This window comes from Vidua chalybeata, chromosome 1 (genome assembly GCF_026979565.1).
Source record: "Vidua chalybeata isolate OUT-0048 chromosome 1, bVidCha1 merged haplotype, whole genome shotgun sequence".
NCBI lineage: Eukaryota > Metazoa > Chordata > Aves > Passeriformes > Viduidae > Vidua > Vidua chalybeata.
In genome coordinates, this window is record NC_071530.1 from 120,726,439 (window position 1) to 120,743,320 (window position 16,882).

Below are 16,882 nucleotides of genomic sequence, written 5' to 3' on the forward strand. Positions count from 1 at the left end.
GCGGGGCGGCCCCGCAGCGGAGAGTCCGTGCCGGGGCGGGGGCGCGGGGGGGGCGCGGAGGGGGGATGCGCCCCTTGACAGCGCTATATATCGGGTGTCCGCGGAGCGAACCATCTGCCGGGCGGAGGGGAGGAGAGGGGCGCGGGGCGGGGGTCGGGCCCTGCGGAGCCCCGCGCCGGGGGCGGTGCCTCTCCGCGCCGGCCCGCGGTCCGCGGCGGGGCTGGCGCGGCGGTGCGCAGCGCCATACCCCTGTGTGGGGGCACACACACGCGGATGGGGGTACACGGACACGTGGGATGTCTCCGTGTGTGTTCTCTTGGGCGTCACGCCTTTGCCTTTGGACAGACCCCTCTCCTCTCTTCGGAGATCGTAAAATATCTCTAGGGCTGGTCCCGCCAGTGTTTGCGCGGGGAGGAGGGCACCGCTCCCTCCGTCTAAGGGCTAGACGCGCCCCGGGACTCTGCTTCCAGCCGATCTACACTCGCTCTTTCTCTTGCCTTTCCTTCGAGGGCGTAAGATTTTCCCAACGTATGAACCCCGGTGCAGCCGAGTGGTGCGGCAGGACGGGGCCCCAGCCCCCCGGGCTCTTCCTCTGCCTGCCCAGCTTCGGGAAGCGGCTGTGCGGTCCCGGTGCCCCCGCCGGGGCGGGCGGAGGCAGCAGGAGACGCGGCACTGGGGGCTGGGTGTGCGGTGTGTGGGGAGCAACGCAAAAAGTCGCTGGGAACGTGCGTACTGTGGTTTGATAGCGTTTCGGGTGAAGCTCCAGTCCGAGGGTTTCTCCTTCCTCAGAGCAATTAATTAAAACCCATTAAATTGGCTGTGTACGCCTCTCTGTCACAGAGCAAATTAAACGAGACAGCTTTTCGAGCTGCTTGCAGGTTTTTAAAACAAATTCTGTAGTTCAATTTTTATTATAGAGTCCACCGGTGAATGGAGGACCCCATATCCAATGGAAATGCTGCCATACAAGTTCAACAGAGGTATAAATAATAAAAAAGAAATATTAAAAAATCAGCCATCAACTTGTATCCCTCGCACCTCCCCCAAAACCTCCCTTTTTCACATGAAGAACTAGCATTTAGTTCCTTGCTGGCTTTCACAACTTGAATATGATTAACCAGAATAAAAATGCAGTTCTCAGAAAATAACCTAATGACTGCAACAGGTGGAAAGATCTTGTCCCGCAGTTTCTGTTCACGGTTTTTCCCTTCCATTTCTCTCCCGCCGGAACGGAACCCTCCCGGCTGCTGCCACGCAACTTTCCTGGCATCGCCAGCCGCCTTTGGGCCCAGAGCTCTGCTCCCGTCCCCGCCAGCCCTGCAGGCTCTCTGAGGCCACTTAACGCTGTGCAAACCCCGACTTCACCCGCTGGGGCTAGAACCACATCAGAGCGAGTTTAATGGCAGCCTTTCCAAGTGAAACTTGACATTTCTTGAACCACTTATACAGGCAGCTGATCTTGCAACTGGATCTCTTGAACTTGGTTTGACACTACGATAGATGCTCAGGCTGAGTCCCACACGCTGCACGGTGAAAGGGCAGCACGCTGGACTTGGGGGTTGCCCTTCCTCCCCAGTTAGACTGCATTATCCATATATATATATATATATATATATATATATATATATATGTACATAAAGATACTGCAGGGGAAGAGATATAGGTTTACTTTCCCCCCCAATCTGGGTTGTTTATACAGGTGCGGGCTGAACGCTTTCCCTGCTAAAGATTAATGGAAGAAAGTACTGAATTTCTTTAAGCAGAGAAGAAAATGGTACCCAGTCTTAAGAGCCTCAATGCCAAGCCTCACCTTTCCTGCCTACCTTTGCCTCAGCGAATCAAAGGCGATACATAATGGACACCTTGACTCATTTGATGAAAGGATTAGGGGCAGGAAGACGAGCCAAATTTCTCAGATCGTCTTTGCCTACTTCTTGGTTAGTAAAAGAAATGGGAAACGCAGTGGAGTAAATCTGAAGTCAGGGTTTACTTCGGATTCACACCCAATGTAGCTGAGCAGACCTGACTCATCTATCAAACCGCTAATTTCTGCGACCCTGGCGAAGATATCATTTTCAGGATAAAGTCTTTGATGGGGCCAGGGCATTACATCATGCTTCCATTTGTCAAGATTTTGATCCTTTATGATCTCTGTGAGGTGAGTAGGGTAAGCCCCTGGTATAGCAAGGCAGCATTTTATGCTTTACCGTTATCAGGTGCAGTCCCATTCCCCTTTCTCCGTTAAAAGATAAAACCACGAACTGTACCCGATCTCCGAGGCCAGCAACCCTCCCTGTTTCACGGTCTATCCCCGCACGCTGGGCGAGGTGCAGGGGCAGCCTGGGTTTGCAAAATGGGGTGTGCGTGTGTAAAGGGATAGCAGCAGCAGCTAGAACAGCTACTACATGGGAAGAAGCTGCAGAGACTCCCTCCCCCAGGGAGCTTTGCCTCTGCCACCGTTGCTGGCCCTGAGGACACAAAAAACAGCTTTTCTCCACTGAGGGGAGATTCCTGAATTGGGGAATCTCACTGGGGCGGAGTGGACTTTTTTCCTCCCACTTTTCCACCAGGCATTCAGGTTAATAAATGCAACCAAGCAAAGAGGAGTCCACGAAAACCATATCTCTTAACTTTTTGCAGCAAATGAGGGTGTTTCGTGCGGCAGCTGAAGACCGGCGAGGACGGAGTACATCTTCGGACAGGCCGGGAGGCGCCTGTGCCCCGAAGCCGCCGACCCCGCGACAAAAGCGCGGCCCTAACAACCCGGCAGGTGCCTGGGATGAGGCAGAGGGGTAATAATCCTCTCATTTGCTTCCTTAAGTTTCAAAATAAATTATAGCAGAAAAACAAAAGAGAAAAAAAAAGAACGGAGGCCAAGTCTGTAAAACGCGGGTTATCTCCGAGAATGGGAGGGCGAACTGCTAAAAGCCCCGTGTCTTTCACCCTCATCCTCTGGGGTGTTGGCAGCGACAAAGCAGGGTGGAGGAGGGAGATGATGTGTTCTCGATGAAGTGCTTTAAATACGGCTTTTCTTTGGCATTTGTCCTTTCTTCGAACTCAGCAGAGTTATCGAGTTCGCCCCACCTGAAGTGCGCTACGCTTTCTCAGAAAGACCTAGATGTAACAAGGGCTTTTTTTATTCATTTTTCCCGCGGTGATGAGAAAGGCGGGATGTTCGGAGGAGAAGAGGACAGCGGCTGACAAATGTGTTCGCCTTCATCTCTTCACAAGCATCCAGGCTGTGTGAAGGGCGTGCAAGGCTTCTGCCACGAAGTGATGGATGATGGAGATGGTTGGTCTAGTAGGAAAAGCAGGTGGATGAATTATAACCTTGGCTTAATGCCACTTAGAGCAAAGACGATTCTGCTTGGCACAGATTGCCCGGTAAAGGCACTGAATGAAGGGGAAAGTGTGTGATTGTCCCTCATTCCAACAACCTTGCCTCCACTTAAAACGCCTATACTGGAATGATCTCTGCTACAGTCAGTGCCCCGGGTACCCTGTCCTTAGCCAGAGGACTAGCACGGCTCGAGGCACCATTAAAGAATGGTGCCTTCCTTTTTTTTCGTTTTACTAAGGTGACAGCGCCGTGGTGCCCATGTCCTGGAACCCTGATAGCCGCCTCTCTGGGGATACTTCGTGTGAGCTAGCCCAGGGGATCCCAAATCATCACGGGAGAAGGCAGAAACCAAGCAGTTACTGGAAATGTATGTGTGTGTGTGTGTGTGTGTGTGTGTGTGTTTTAGGAGCAGGATGGACTTCCCTAAAAAATGTCTTTCCACCATATAACAAAATCAAAGACTACTTTGTGGGTCAAGCCACGTCAAATAAGGCAAACAGGAGATTATAAATAAACCTCTGGAAGGAAAACAAATAAAGTATTTACTAGAATTGATTTTGCCTAGCGAGATCAAACCTTGCCATCAAGGGACATGCTCGATGATTCACTTGGTGAAGGGACAACAAACCGAGGTTAAACCCCTCCTCTCCACCCCTCTCCTCGCTCCCTGCGAGCTGGGGCTGTCCCGTTTCTCTTCCCGAGAGCCGGCGGGGCGGCCTCCAAGTGAGGGACGGGCAGCGCTCTCCTTTGCCGTCGGGGGAGTCTCTGCTTGGGCGATCGCCGGCCCGGCGGAGGAAACCCTCGGCTCCAGGAGGAAAACCCGGCCGGAGGGGGTTGCTGGGCGACAGGAGTGAAGCAAATCACTGGCGTCCTGCGGCTGCGGGGCTGGTTTTACCGCCTGGGCTGCGGTGAGGGCTCGTGCTTCTCGCTCAGCAACCCTGAGCATAAGCGGGGACATGCTTTTAAATTTAAAATCAAAAAGACAAAGAAACAACTCTTCCACCTTCAAAACCTCCAACCGAACCAACCAACCAAAAACCCACCAAACAAACAAACGACCCCCCCACGTTTGTCCTTCGAGCCGCTAATTGACCCAAAGGGGATCCCGCTCCGCAGCACGACATGAGCGCGTCTTCCCCGAGGAAAGAAACTGCTCCCTGCTAGTTGCTGCTTCTTCCCGGCATTTCTAGTGCAATAACCGTAACGAGACATTATCGAGTGTGATCGCTGCTTTGCCCAGATTTTGACCAGCAGTGAATTTTGCTCAGGTATCCCCAACTTTCAGCAGGATTTCCCCTGTGGAATAGCCAGGCAAACTCTCTAAATACCTCCTGGCGCCAGAAGAAAGTTCTCATGTAATAGATACCCGTTGGTGTGAGAACACGGATTCTGCTCACTTTGTCAATCAGCCGGGGGGAGGAAGGGGATTGAGGAGGGGGGAGCTGGGGGGTTTCCTTTAATTACCAAAAAAAAAAAAAAAAAAAAAAAGAGAGAGAGAGAAAAGTATTTTTTCATTAATTTTACTTTTTTAATGGTGCCAGGAGATATGCAAATGGTCAAAAAGGATCAGAATTAACGGTGCTGTTTCAAGCCCAGTTTATTTCTTCTCTTGGAGCAAATTAGCTGGAATAACAAGCAAACATCAGGCAAGAGGAAACACTGTGTTAGTCTCCTCCTTGTGTTTCATTCTGAGAGGGAAGCCCAACAGAGCAAGACGGAAGAGATGGGGAGAGATAACACCAGCACAGCACTTCATTATACTTGAACGCTCCAGCATGCTCCTTGCTTTGGCTGGGCTGCAGCAGAGCAGACGGAGGAGTGCGGCTGCCCTAGGAATCGCTGGTGGAGGCAGTGAGGGCTCCGGGGGCACACAGCCGGTGAGACACCTTTGGGGGCAGCAGGAGGAAAATCGCTGTCCAGAGTCAAAGAGAACTCCGTCACCCTGGCATCACGTCATTAACAGCATTCAGGACAGGCTGTGAAAGGCACAAAGGGCTTGCAGACTGCAGTCACAGCAGTTCGGTTGCTGGTGAAATTATTCCTTATTATCTCTAGGGAACAAATTTCCTATGGAAGGCACTTAGGCAGCCTTCTGAACACCAGGCAGGGCAGCTGCCACACGTTATCTCACCAGCACTCAGGCTCCAAGTGCTGGCAATACTGGGATGGGTGCTTTTCTCTCTTGTAAAAGACAGCACTACTTTGTTCTTTGTTCCCCCTCACTGAATACTGGGTATCTGTGTATAATATTCAAATTTCCATCTATTTAAATTGGTGGACCTATAATTAATCTAGATTTTAAATTGATAAAATTACAAGTGAACACATCGATCACCACTGGGTTAATTCTGGATCTGAGACAGACAGGTGACTTGACAGGTGATATGACATGACATGACAGGTTCTGACAATGATTTTTAGATTCAATAGATATGGTTCTTCTAGGATGCAGTCTTGATCCTGATCTTACTGCTGTGCATTCTGCTTCTGTGGGCACTTGACACAGAGACCCAATATAAAATAAGGGCTGCGCTATTTGGCTGCTATTGGCAGAAAATGAAAGAGTTAGGTGAAAGAACTGGTGAGGCATGGGTACAGCAGATGTATTTATTGCTGTACTTGGGAGAATGATCACTAAGTTCAGTGAGTTCATCAGATTCTAGACTTGTAGTAGAATGTGATAAATCTCCCCCCTCCAACAGATGCCTATAATCAGTTTTTCAAATACTGAACACTCCTGTGAGTGAAAAAGGTGCTTTTAAAAAACCTCTGGCATCACTTTATGGTAAAAAAAATCAGGTTCTTGCATTCCAGCCAAGCAGAAAGGAACAACCAGACCAACTAACAGACCTTTGAAGGTGTAACCATTATATTCAGAGCTGTTACTCATCATATCGTGGAAAGACAAATTAAGTGTTCAACTTGCTTATCTAACAGAGAATTCCAGGAGGCAGTAGGAAGGATACAGGTGTGGGTTATCGTATGACTTCAAAAATAAAGTGGTATCCTGTGAAGGACTCATCCTGAATAGAGACAGGACTTACAAAGCAAATGCTGCAGAGATTTATGTAGTCTCAAAAGATTGTTATTTGTGTTTGGAAACCTCTTTGTATTATTAAAATTATAAATGACAGAAAGGGAAGGACCTGGATGGATAATTTATTAATTTTATAATTTATTATTTTGGAACAAATATATCTTGTACTATAATGGGGGGCAAAGCCTACATCCTCAGCATAAGTAGAAATGCTGGAAGTCAGGTCCAAACACACCTTACAATGCCTTTAGTGAAACAACAGATTGTTTTTATTAAAAACATCTGAAAGGTTTAACAACTTAAGGTTCATCTGGTGCCAAACTAAGTTGTAGGTGAAGATAGATGATGGTTGCAATTCCCTGCAAATAGAAGTAGTCACTTGTGGTAATGATGGATGATTTCCAGGGAAGAAGTACAGAACTAGTCAAAGGGATGTTTCACTTCAAGAATATGTAAATAACTTACTTTTTGGTTTTATCCTACATTAAAAGAAAAATATAGTTTCCATCTGTCTGGAGCACATCCAGCTAAAGTGAGCAGAATTAAGGTCATGTCCAGCATACATAAGACCAGTCCTTTACATGATTTTACATAAATCTCTGTGGTTTAAGGGTGATAGAAAGATTGAAGGGGGTATGTTCTGCCATTCATTACCTCAGAATTATCACTTATTCAAGATACATAGCTAGTGTCTTTTTGCTTAGCTATGTGTAGCATTTGAGATGTAGATAAATTATCATAAACCTTGTTTAGGGTGCAGTTAATCTTAATTGATTTCAGCCACCTCAGAATTTGGTATTGCAACTCAGATAGTTAGGAATGAGTGGCAAGAGTTACAGTTTGTAGGTCAAAATGTCACCTGTTACATTTGTTACATGAAATGTCAAAATGTGGGAGGCATTCTTAAGGCAGCCTAATGAAATACTGCACTGGCATCCTTTTCTTTGTGTTCTTTAGATGAACAAGATGTCAGTGCTTAGGCAGTGTCAGGCAGAAACAGAGATCATGCCTGAAGTGAAAGGAAATATGATTAGAAAGACCTTTCTTAGGAGAACTTTGCCTTTCAGCAGAGGTGAAGTTTAGCCAGCGCTTAGGCTTTGAGATGAGTCTCTCTTTGTGTTGTGTCTCTATAATGCTATCATGATCAGCAAAACTGGAGTAGAGCAGGCTGTGTAATAAAAGAACTCATTACTTTTATTCTTCTTTTGGTTCCTCTCCCCATTCTCATTGTGCTGAATAATTTTATCCGACTAAGATGGTGTTGTTCGCTCTTTCCAAGCAGCCATGATGCTCATTTTCATTCATTATACCCTTTTAAATGGAAATTCAGGAAGAATAAAGTACTTGGAATAGGATAACATATTCCACCCTCTGTCTTGTATTTTAAACACATCAACAATTAAGATTATTTTTAATTAAGAAGACAACTAATTAGGACAAAAATGATATTGAGTCATAGGGTCGATTCAATCCAGTCCTTTCTAAGTTGCTAAAAGCAAATATCTAGAAAAGTGTATTTAAAGAGCAAAAACAGGGTAATATTCCTCAGAAAACTCTCTCCACAGCCAATAATTTGAGTTTCAATAATTTTCTAAGTGAAAAGTTTGGACTCTGATGGATTTTTCTTCTATGAGCTGGCTTTGGAATCCATGTCCACTTTTACCCTCCCAGTATTCTGCAGCAAAACCTAATTAAATACATGCGGTGACAAAGTTCATTAACTTAAAAGCAGAGTAAGAGTGGATTAAGAAGCTCATAGGAAACTCAGACTACTGCAGAGTACACTAAACCATATGTGCAGACTGTGTTGTCTGCATTGAGTGTACACAGCAAATCCTGTGTGCCATATTTTCTATGAATATTGGGCTGGGATTAGGGCAGTGGTGCTGTCACATCCAGCTCTGGATAGAAGATAAACTGACAGCTGGTTGTTGAGTCCTCATCCAAGCTGTGATCTGGGACAGAAGTCATAGGATCATTTAGTTTGGAAAATACCTTTAATTACATTAGGTTCAGCTATTAACGTAGCACTGCCAAGTCTACCGGTAAGCATCATGTCTACACCTCTTTTAAATATCTTCAGGACTGGTGACTCAGTCCACTTCCCTGGGCAGCCTGTTCCAATGCTTGCTAACCCTTTAAGTGAAGAAATTTTTCCTAATATCCAGTCTAAACTTCCTCTGGGGCAGCTTGAGGACATTTCCTGTTGTTTTATCACATGTTATTTGGGAAAAGACACTGAGCCCCATTTTGTAGTGTCTCCCCCAACCCTTCTTTTCTCCATGCTAAACAATCCTAGTTACCTCAGTTGCTCGTCTCAGGACTTGTGTTCCAGACCCTTCTCCAGCTCCTGAACACACCCCAGTGCCTCCATGTCTGTCATGTAGTAAGGAACCCAAACTGCACACAGGCATTGAGATGTGGCTTCACCAATGCTGAGTACAGGGGGACAATCACTGCCCTGGTCCTGCTGGTCACACTATTGCTAATCCAAGCCAAGATGCCATTGACCTTCTTGGCCACCTGGGCACACCTGGCTCATGTTTAGCTCACTGTCAACCAGCAGACCCATGTCCTTTTCTGCTGGGCAACTTTCCAGGAACTCTGTCTCAAGCCTGTAATGCTGCAGGGGGCTGTTGTCACCCAGGGGCTGGAACAGGCACTTGGTCTTGTCAACCTCATGCAACTGGCCTTGGTCCATTGATCTATCCAGATCCCTCTGTAGAGCCTTCCTGCACTCCAGCAGATCAACACTCATTGAATTTGGATGCAAGCATGTGAAAATTCATGGGCAAACTGACTGAGGGTTCCCTTGATCCCCTCATCCGGATCATTGATAAGATATTAAACAGGGCTGGCCCTGATACTGAGCCCTGGGGAACCATGGTGACAGGCTGGATGCAACTCCATTCCCCACCTCTCTCTGGCCTATCCATCCAGCCAGTTTTTCACCCAGTGAACAAGTGCACTCATCCAAGACATGGACTGCCATTTTCTCCATTTAGCATGGGAAATGGTGTCAAAGGCTTTATTGAAGCCGAGGTAAAAGATGTCTACAGCCTTCTTCTCATTCGCTAACTTGTGTCACTTTGTCATAGAAGGATATCAAGCTGGTCAAGCAGGACCTGCCTTTCATGTACCCATGCTGACTGAGTCTGATTACCTGGTTGTCTGGGTTCTAATCCCTTACCATTAACATCTAGCTTTGCATCGTACATTTTTTGCCATATGAAAAGCAAGAGAGAACAACACTGTGCGCCTAGATTGGCATTATAATTGCCTCCACCTCTGGATTTCTCCACTTTTTCAAGGAAGACACAAAACACTCTAAGGAAATTCCAGAAAGATACTACAGTCATGGGGAATGACCTGCAACAGAATTTCCGGATGACCAACAATTTGGATAATTTTCCTGTAGTGTCTTTATCATGGGAAATTACTCCATGAACTGTTTGTAAAAGAATATTTTCCCTAAACACCATTTATGTCTTACTCTGAAAACACGGAAAGATCATATGGTGGTTTGCATAAACCCTTTCACCATTTTAACTAATATCGGTCAAGAATTTTCTGTATACATTGAAGATTCCACCCTCCATCACTGAAATGTTTACTCATCTACTTTTTTTACTGTTGCAAACAGGACTCCAGTCTTCAGCAAATTTATTTATTTAAATTTAACAAAAATTTCCTTTATTTTACTAATTTTGTTGCCATTGACTAACCCCTTGTTTCTAGATAACAGATTTCAAGGATTTAGTGTACCAGTTTTCTCTGCCTGAAGACACCTATAACTGAGGTTTCTTTACAGAGACTTTAGTGTTATCAGTTGTCAGTAAGCACTGGAATATTTTGTGTGCTTTTTTCTTATAGGGTTATTTAAATAAAGCAAAAAAATATAAACATTTTTGCTCTATTGTAGCTTATGGGTTTATAGAAGTCAGAAAAATGTCCATTTTTGAAACTAGTACTTTTGTATACAATGGGACATCTGAATTTCCTGTTACTGATCTCTTATGATATGGAACCATAGAATCATAGAATATCCTTATTGGGAGGGACCCACAGGATCATCGAGTCCAACTCCTGGTCCTGCACCAGACAACCAACCCAAAGTCTTGACTCCAAAGCATGTAAGCATTCTAGCTCTGCTGGAAAACAGTTGAAAATCGATTAGTTCCATATGTACAATCACTTATTCATTTTTCTTGTACAAAGCTGTCAACCACTAGTATTCTATAAAACATGTATCACTTTTGAGTAGGCCATCAAGGGGTGTCAGAACTGAAAAAATCTTCTAATGTGTTCTTCTAATATACAAGTAAACTAGAGATTATCTTACTTCTCCAGACCCACCTAGAAACAAAGCAAGTGGTTTTCTTTATTATCCTTCATTCTGTATGTAAGCTTGTTCTGAGCACCTTCAGTCACTCTCTGAATTTGGGAAGCCACAACACTTAATCAGAGGTCCAGGCTGCTTGGCTTCCTCTTCATTCAATGCTGCCACCAACACGTCTGTCCCTGCAGGCAGGAGGAACTTTCCTGTTACTGTATGAGGTTTGCAATTCAGGGGATCGCACACAGAGATCCAAACGGTTTAGTGTGCGTGGAGAATCACTTACATGCCTTGTTTTGTTTTGCCACTATTTCTGTTCTGCCTAAAAAATCAAAACACTTTATTTTTTGAAGTAAAGGACTGCTATTTCTTAATATTTTTATTGCTTTATATTTCAAGACCCAGAAAAGTCCCTGACCTGCTCAAGGTGAAGCCCACTGATTTTTTTATTGCTCCCTTTAATGGGATGTTCTGCAGCTGGAAACAGAGATAGTTCTCTCATCTAGTGTAAAACTGCTGGTAGCCAAGTCTGGAGGATGACGACATGGAACAAAGGAAAAAAAACCCAAACCAACAAAACAGACAAAAAAGCCAGAAAGTAGATGCTCTTCTTGCAGCTTGCTTCACTGCAATCAATCTTCACTGAAGATGCTTACAAGAACATTTTAGTTCATCCAAGGGAAAATTTTGAAGCTTCAAAAATATAAATTGTTCTTGAGAAAAAGCCTTCTGAATGGCAGTGGTAAATTTGCAGATCTCTACAGACCTCTCAAAAATCTTTCTTAAATGAGTGAAGGAGATTTCCATGGCAAGTCAGGGGAGTAGTGAAAAAGGAAGAAAAACTGCCATCACTGGAGGCATCTTGTGTCTGAACTTCATTTTTATAGTTATCTTTCATGAAGTCCTAAAAGCAGTCCATAGTTTCATTCAGATTAAGAAACCAGATTTTAGAAGTCACAACTTCAAACTGCTACTCTGTGAGTGGTGCAAAGTGCTTTTAATTTCACATCTTTTTATTTATTCAGGATTTTTATAGGAATAATTTATAAGAAGGAGAAAAAAAATATTATCATTAAATGGTAAAAGCATCAATATTAAATTATGCAGTCTTCTTGAAAGAAGGACCACACTTGTGGGATGACTTGCATAAGCACATTTCTGTTACTTCCCAGGAGAAAAATTAATGGCATACTCTCCTCAGAATTTTAGCTACAGAGAGGACCTGAACAGCGTTGTCCTCTATCTCCACCCACTTTGCCTCTTTTCTCTTGATGGTTTACCTCTTTACTGAAGGCACAAACCTAGCATGATTTATGGGCTACTAACAGCGATCTATCCATTAGTATCTACAACTTCTATTTTGGATGAAATGAATAAATTTAATTAGATACAATTTTGTGAAATTGATTACATTAAAACTGAAATATGAAATACAGAAAGCCATGATTAAACAGCTGTAGAATACATTTGTATTTGTGTGGTCTAAACAAATGAGGAAATCAAGAGTCAATATTTCTCCTCACCTCTGTCAGTTTCATAAGATGAATTTTCCTTCTGTTATTTCAAAATTAAAAAATGATTTGTTGGATTGGAAAAATTAACATTTGACTTGGCTTAGCTTGGGTGAATAGCTGTGGTTATAACAAGTGTCTTGCCAAAAATCAATTTCCTATGTCAGGTCTAGCCAGGATGGACATCAAAAACAGCTTTGAGGAAATCCAAGCAGTAGCTGTTGCATTTATACAGGACTCCAATGGAACCCCAGGATGAGTAATGTCTCTAAATTGGATGCATCTTTCCTTCTGGAGATGGGTTTCTTTTTTTAGCAATATACTTTTGCACTCAGCTTGGCTGAGAAGAAAGCTTTCTAAACCACTGTTCCTAATATAAATCTTTGACATATGCACATCTGTTTGTCAGTGTGGTTTCATAAGTTGGTTTGGATCCCAACAGTAGTCTTATTCCTCAAAATATTTTGTCATCAACAAAGATTTGTGATGACACATGAAACCGTTTTTAACACACAAAATCATCTCTAAGTCAAAATAAAATAGTACAGAGTGCTGAATTGAAATGTCAAGCCAAAGTTTAAAATGCCTGTCCTGTTTTAATTTTCACAGTTAAGTAAACCCTTGTCTCTTTTCTGGCTTCACAAAACTTTCCTGGATTGCATTGTCTGACTTCTGAAAGAACAAAGTTTCTAACATTCAGTTTGCTTTCTCAAGTGGTGTCCCACATCCAAATCCAAGTAGGACATGTTTTGTGGTTGTAGAAATATCATCCATAAAGTCTTTGTGACTGGTTGTCTTGTCAGATATGCATTACATTTCCAAAGCAGTTCTGGTAAAAGTCGTGATTTTTGATTATCCATTAATGTAAATTCTAACATGACTGTTCAAACTGTAGAAAGCTGACTTGGCTTAATTCAGTTCAATGAAATTGCTACATATTGGGGACCATCCTGAAACTTCTGTAAGGACCACATTATCTGTTCAGACAGCAAATCCAGAGCCGTAGTCTCAAATGTAATTGAAAGTATCTTAAGTATCCTTTACATCCAGGCCTGAGTGCTTGCATGACTTTCCTCATTGCTGGCCTTCAGACAGTGTGCAGGTTGTCCATATGGCAGCCATATAAACATCTGGGACCACACCCATCTTCCCTTTTCTGAGTCTCCTCCCTCAGAGTGGTGCAGACATAGTTTGTATGGCCTGGTATCTCTGCTTTTTAAAGCTTATATTTTCTTCTCTGCTACCAGAAGATACATTTATTTTTTTCCAATTTGGACAAATAGTTGAACACCTTTTATGGAACTGCAATGACCCTCATTGAGGATCACTCCCTCAATGTTTGTTTTTTTCAAGAGTCACTGGTGTTGTCTGTCTCCACATCCATATATGTTCATACTTTTACAGTGGTTGTATTTCTGCATTTTATATTTTACTTTCCCTGGTTCTCACATGGAGATAACCTAGATCTCTCCAAGTTAGCCAGATGGATTCTATGACAACAGGTGGATTTTTGGAAAGAACATTCATTTTCATTCCTGCACTAAAAAAATGTCTAGTGACTTTTAAATTCTTGGTTATACAGACATGGCCAGCTTTTTAGAGAGTAAATTAATGAAAAGGTGACAAGAAATCTATGCAATTTTTGTCAGCCTTGTGTTTTCAGCCTGTTGCATGCCTTCTGCTTTCATTCTGCTTTCTCTCATCCTGTCTGGGACACACACAGACAGTTCTTATTCATTGGTTTCCATCAACAATAATGGTGACTTCACTATTATTAACTACTTTGCAGTTATGCAATATGATGTTACACTCCTCTGCATGTACTGTTATTTCTACACAAGACAAGCATAATGAGCTACTGAGTACTAGTGTGTCAATGCACTATCTACAGACAGTATTATTGTGTTGGTCTTGCACAGATAACTGTGAACTTTGTCAGCATTTCATCCTCAGGACCTACTTCAGATTTTTGTATATTTACACAAGCAACTTGAAGAAAAACTCGTGAGGGAGCATCACTAAGCACTTTTGGAACTCTGATAGGAGTTCTGTTTGGTAGACAAATGGCACCATATTCAAAATTACAGTAAACTATTTATCAAGGAGATGTAAGAAATTCACTTAGGATCTGTGGCTGAGCTGATTGACAGCTAATACAGTAGTCAAGTGTGTTAAAAGTTCATTGAATGCTATGGTAAAAGGCATCTTCCCTGATAGGACACTTTATTATCTCTGTCATTGTTTTGGTTTCTCAAGGATTTCTATATAAGATCACTCAGTTTCTAACAGATATTGTGTTGCCTACATTGTATGCTGGTCTTTTATTTCATTATATTTTTTGCAAGAAGCCTTTTTAATGTTTATGGTGTCTTATGTTGCTGTCTGGACTACACATACTTCCACTGCAACATGACCAGCCTCAAATCCATACACATTGTGTTAGCAATATTTGCCATGTAACCGTTGCATTATTTTTCCTCAGGGACAAAAGACAGCAACAGAGGTTGATAGGCAGCACTGACCACATGAATAATAACATTAATAAAGTAAAAATATAGTTCTTAAGTTCTTTGGCTTGTAAGTATTCTTTATTAGTTTCAGGAGGCATATTAAGGATAATGGAGTTAAGATTATGTATACTTGAATGCCTATTAATCAATTACAGGAGACAAAGCTTTGTTGCTTGTACAAAGTATTTTACCTAATTAGTGCAGATGTAAACGGAAGATTTTTGCCTTCTTTAGGAGATGTTTCTACCAAATAAGTTGCACACCAGTATAACAACTCTCTGTTTTAATCTTAATTCATGAATGTGCCTCGCTTATTTGTCGCTTGACAGCTTTTGGAATATCAACCTCACATGGCACTGAAGCACTGTTCTCCTGGCTTGATCTTTCAATAAAGTTCAAAATTATTTGAATGATTCCTCCAACCTTTGTGACGATTGCTAGATTTTTCTGTGTGAGCAGTAGCTAATTCTTAAACAGATACAACTTTTTCCTCAGCAAAGGGAGCACTCTCATATCTCTGCTTATGTTTCAGATGTCAGTTTTGTTTGTTCACTAGTGTTAGTATTTGCTCATCAGTCTTAGAAAGCACTGCCAAGAGACACTGCAAACTGTTTTGTTGCACAGTTCATTACAGTCTGTTAATGCTTTAATCTTGCTTTTTATACTTTGATGGCAGTGCTTTAAACACTTTCTCAGCTTCCTTTCCTTAAAATCAGCCCAGTAAGATGAGAGCAGAGCAGCTTCTTTTACAGTGGCTGCTGCTGAGTGCCCTGCACTGAGAGTGTTGGACTAAGGCTGGTACAGAGCAGCAGTGCTGCTGTAGGCAAACATCAGACTTTTCTCCCTTTTTATGTCTTACAGTGGTAAAATATAGTGGCTGTAACAGATGTTTCAGCTCCTACAGTGAAATTTATTACATAGAACTGGTAGGTCCTTTACTTTCTTGCTTACAGTCATGAAAAACAATCTAGATTTTTTTGTAAATTTATCAAATTCAGCACTCAGGTAAAAAAAGAACATTCAGTTGTTGGCCAATTATTCTGTAAAGATGCATTAAAGCACTCATGGGACTTATTAATACACTAGTTTGGACTATATTTTTCCAATTGTAATACATAGCCTTATGCAAGAAGGACAGAAACTCAAAAGAGAGGAAAGACCATTCTAAAGAGCTTGATCTCTCTGTGTAGTGAATTGTAATGAAGCTAGAAAACAAGGCTGCCATTTGTCTCATTATGAAGAAATGGGAAAGAACATAAAAATAGATGTTAGCACAACAGGGAAAAACTTGGAAGATGGCCAAGAGCTTTTATGTTTATGTTACCATTAAGGAAAATGTATTAATTGTATCTCATGAGATCTAAGCTTGGGAAAAGATAAACAAGGAAGGTCTATAAATGCTAGAGAGGATGTGATATAGTAGTTATAGCACAGACAGTAGAAATAGTCTGGAATATCAATAATTTATGGGACAATGAAAACAAAAGTTTAAGAAAGATCTCTCAAGATCTTTCAAGATCTCTCTTTCAGGATCCTCTGATCCAAAATCAGAGGAATCTGTTGAGTTACACCCCTGCACCAATTGATTAAAAACCTGCTACTAGTAGCTTGGAGAATGTTAAATCGAGAAAATAATTCAGTAAGTTATCCTGTTGTAGTGAAATAAAATATATTTTTGTTTATATAGAGAGAAGATTATAGGTAACTTTATCTCAGACTTGCTCCAAATGTGGCTCCTATGTTCATAAGTAGAGCAAAATAATGATAAAAGACTGACCAATCATATAGAGATCTTTAAAGGTTAGAACACTTTGTTAGTTCTTATATGGAAAAATCTTGTATATTAATGACTAAATTACTATTGGCATAATATAAGTGGGTATGAAGTAAGTTTTATCACTGGTGCTGTGTGGTACAAGGCCTGACTATGTGTGACCTGTCTCTTTAGTACCATTAGCTTCCAGATTTCACTAAATGATTTCACGCTGGTAACACATGATTGTTTAGTTGAAGTTTAGCTATTTGATTCACCTGAGCTGTGCACTGTAATCAGCTGAAAGTGCTGAACATTACTAAAGAGTATCAATGAGCTCAATTAAACTTCAAGCTGCACATGATTTTCACTGAGTGTCCATATGTGCTGGATTT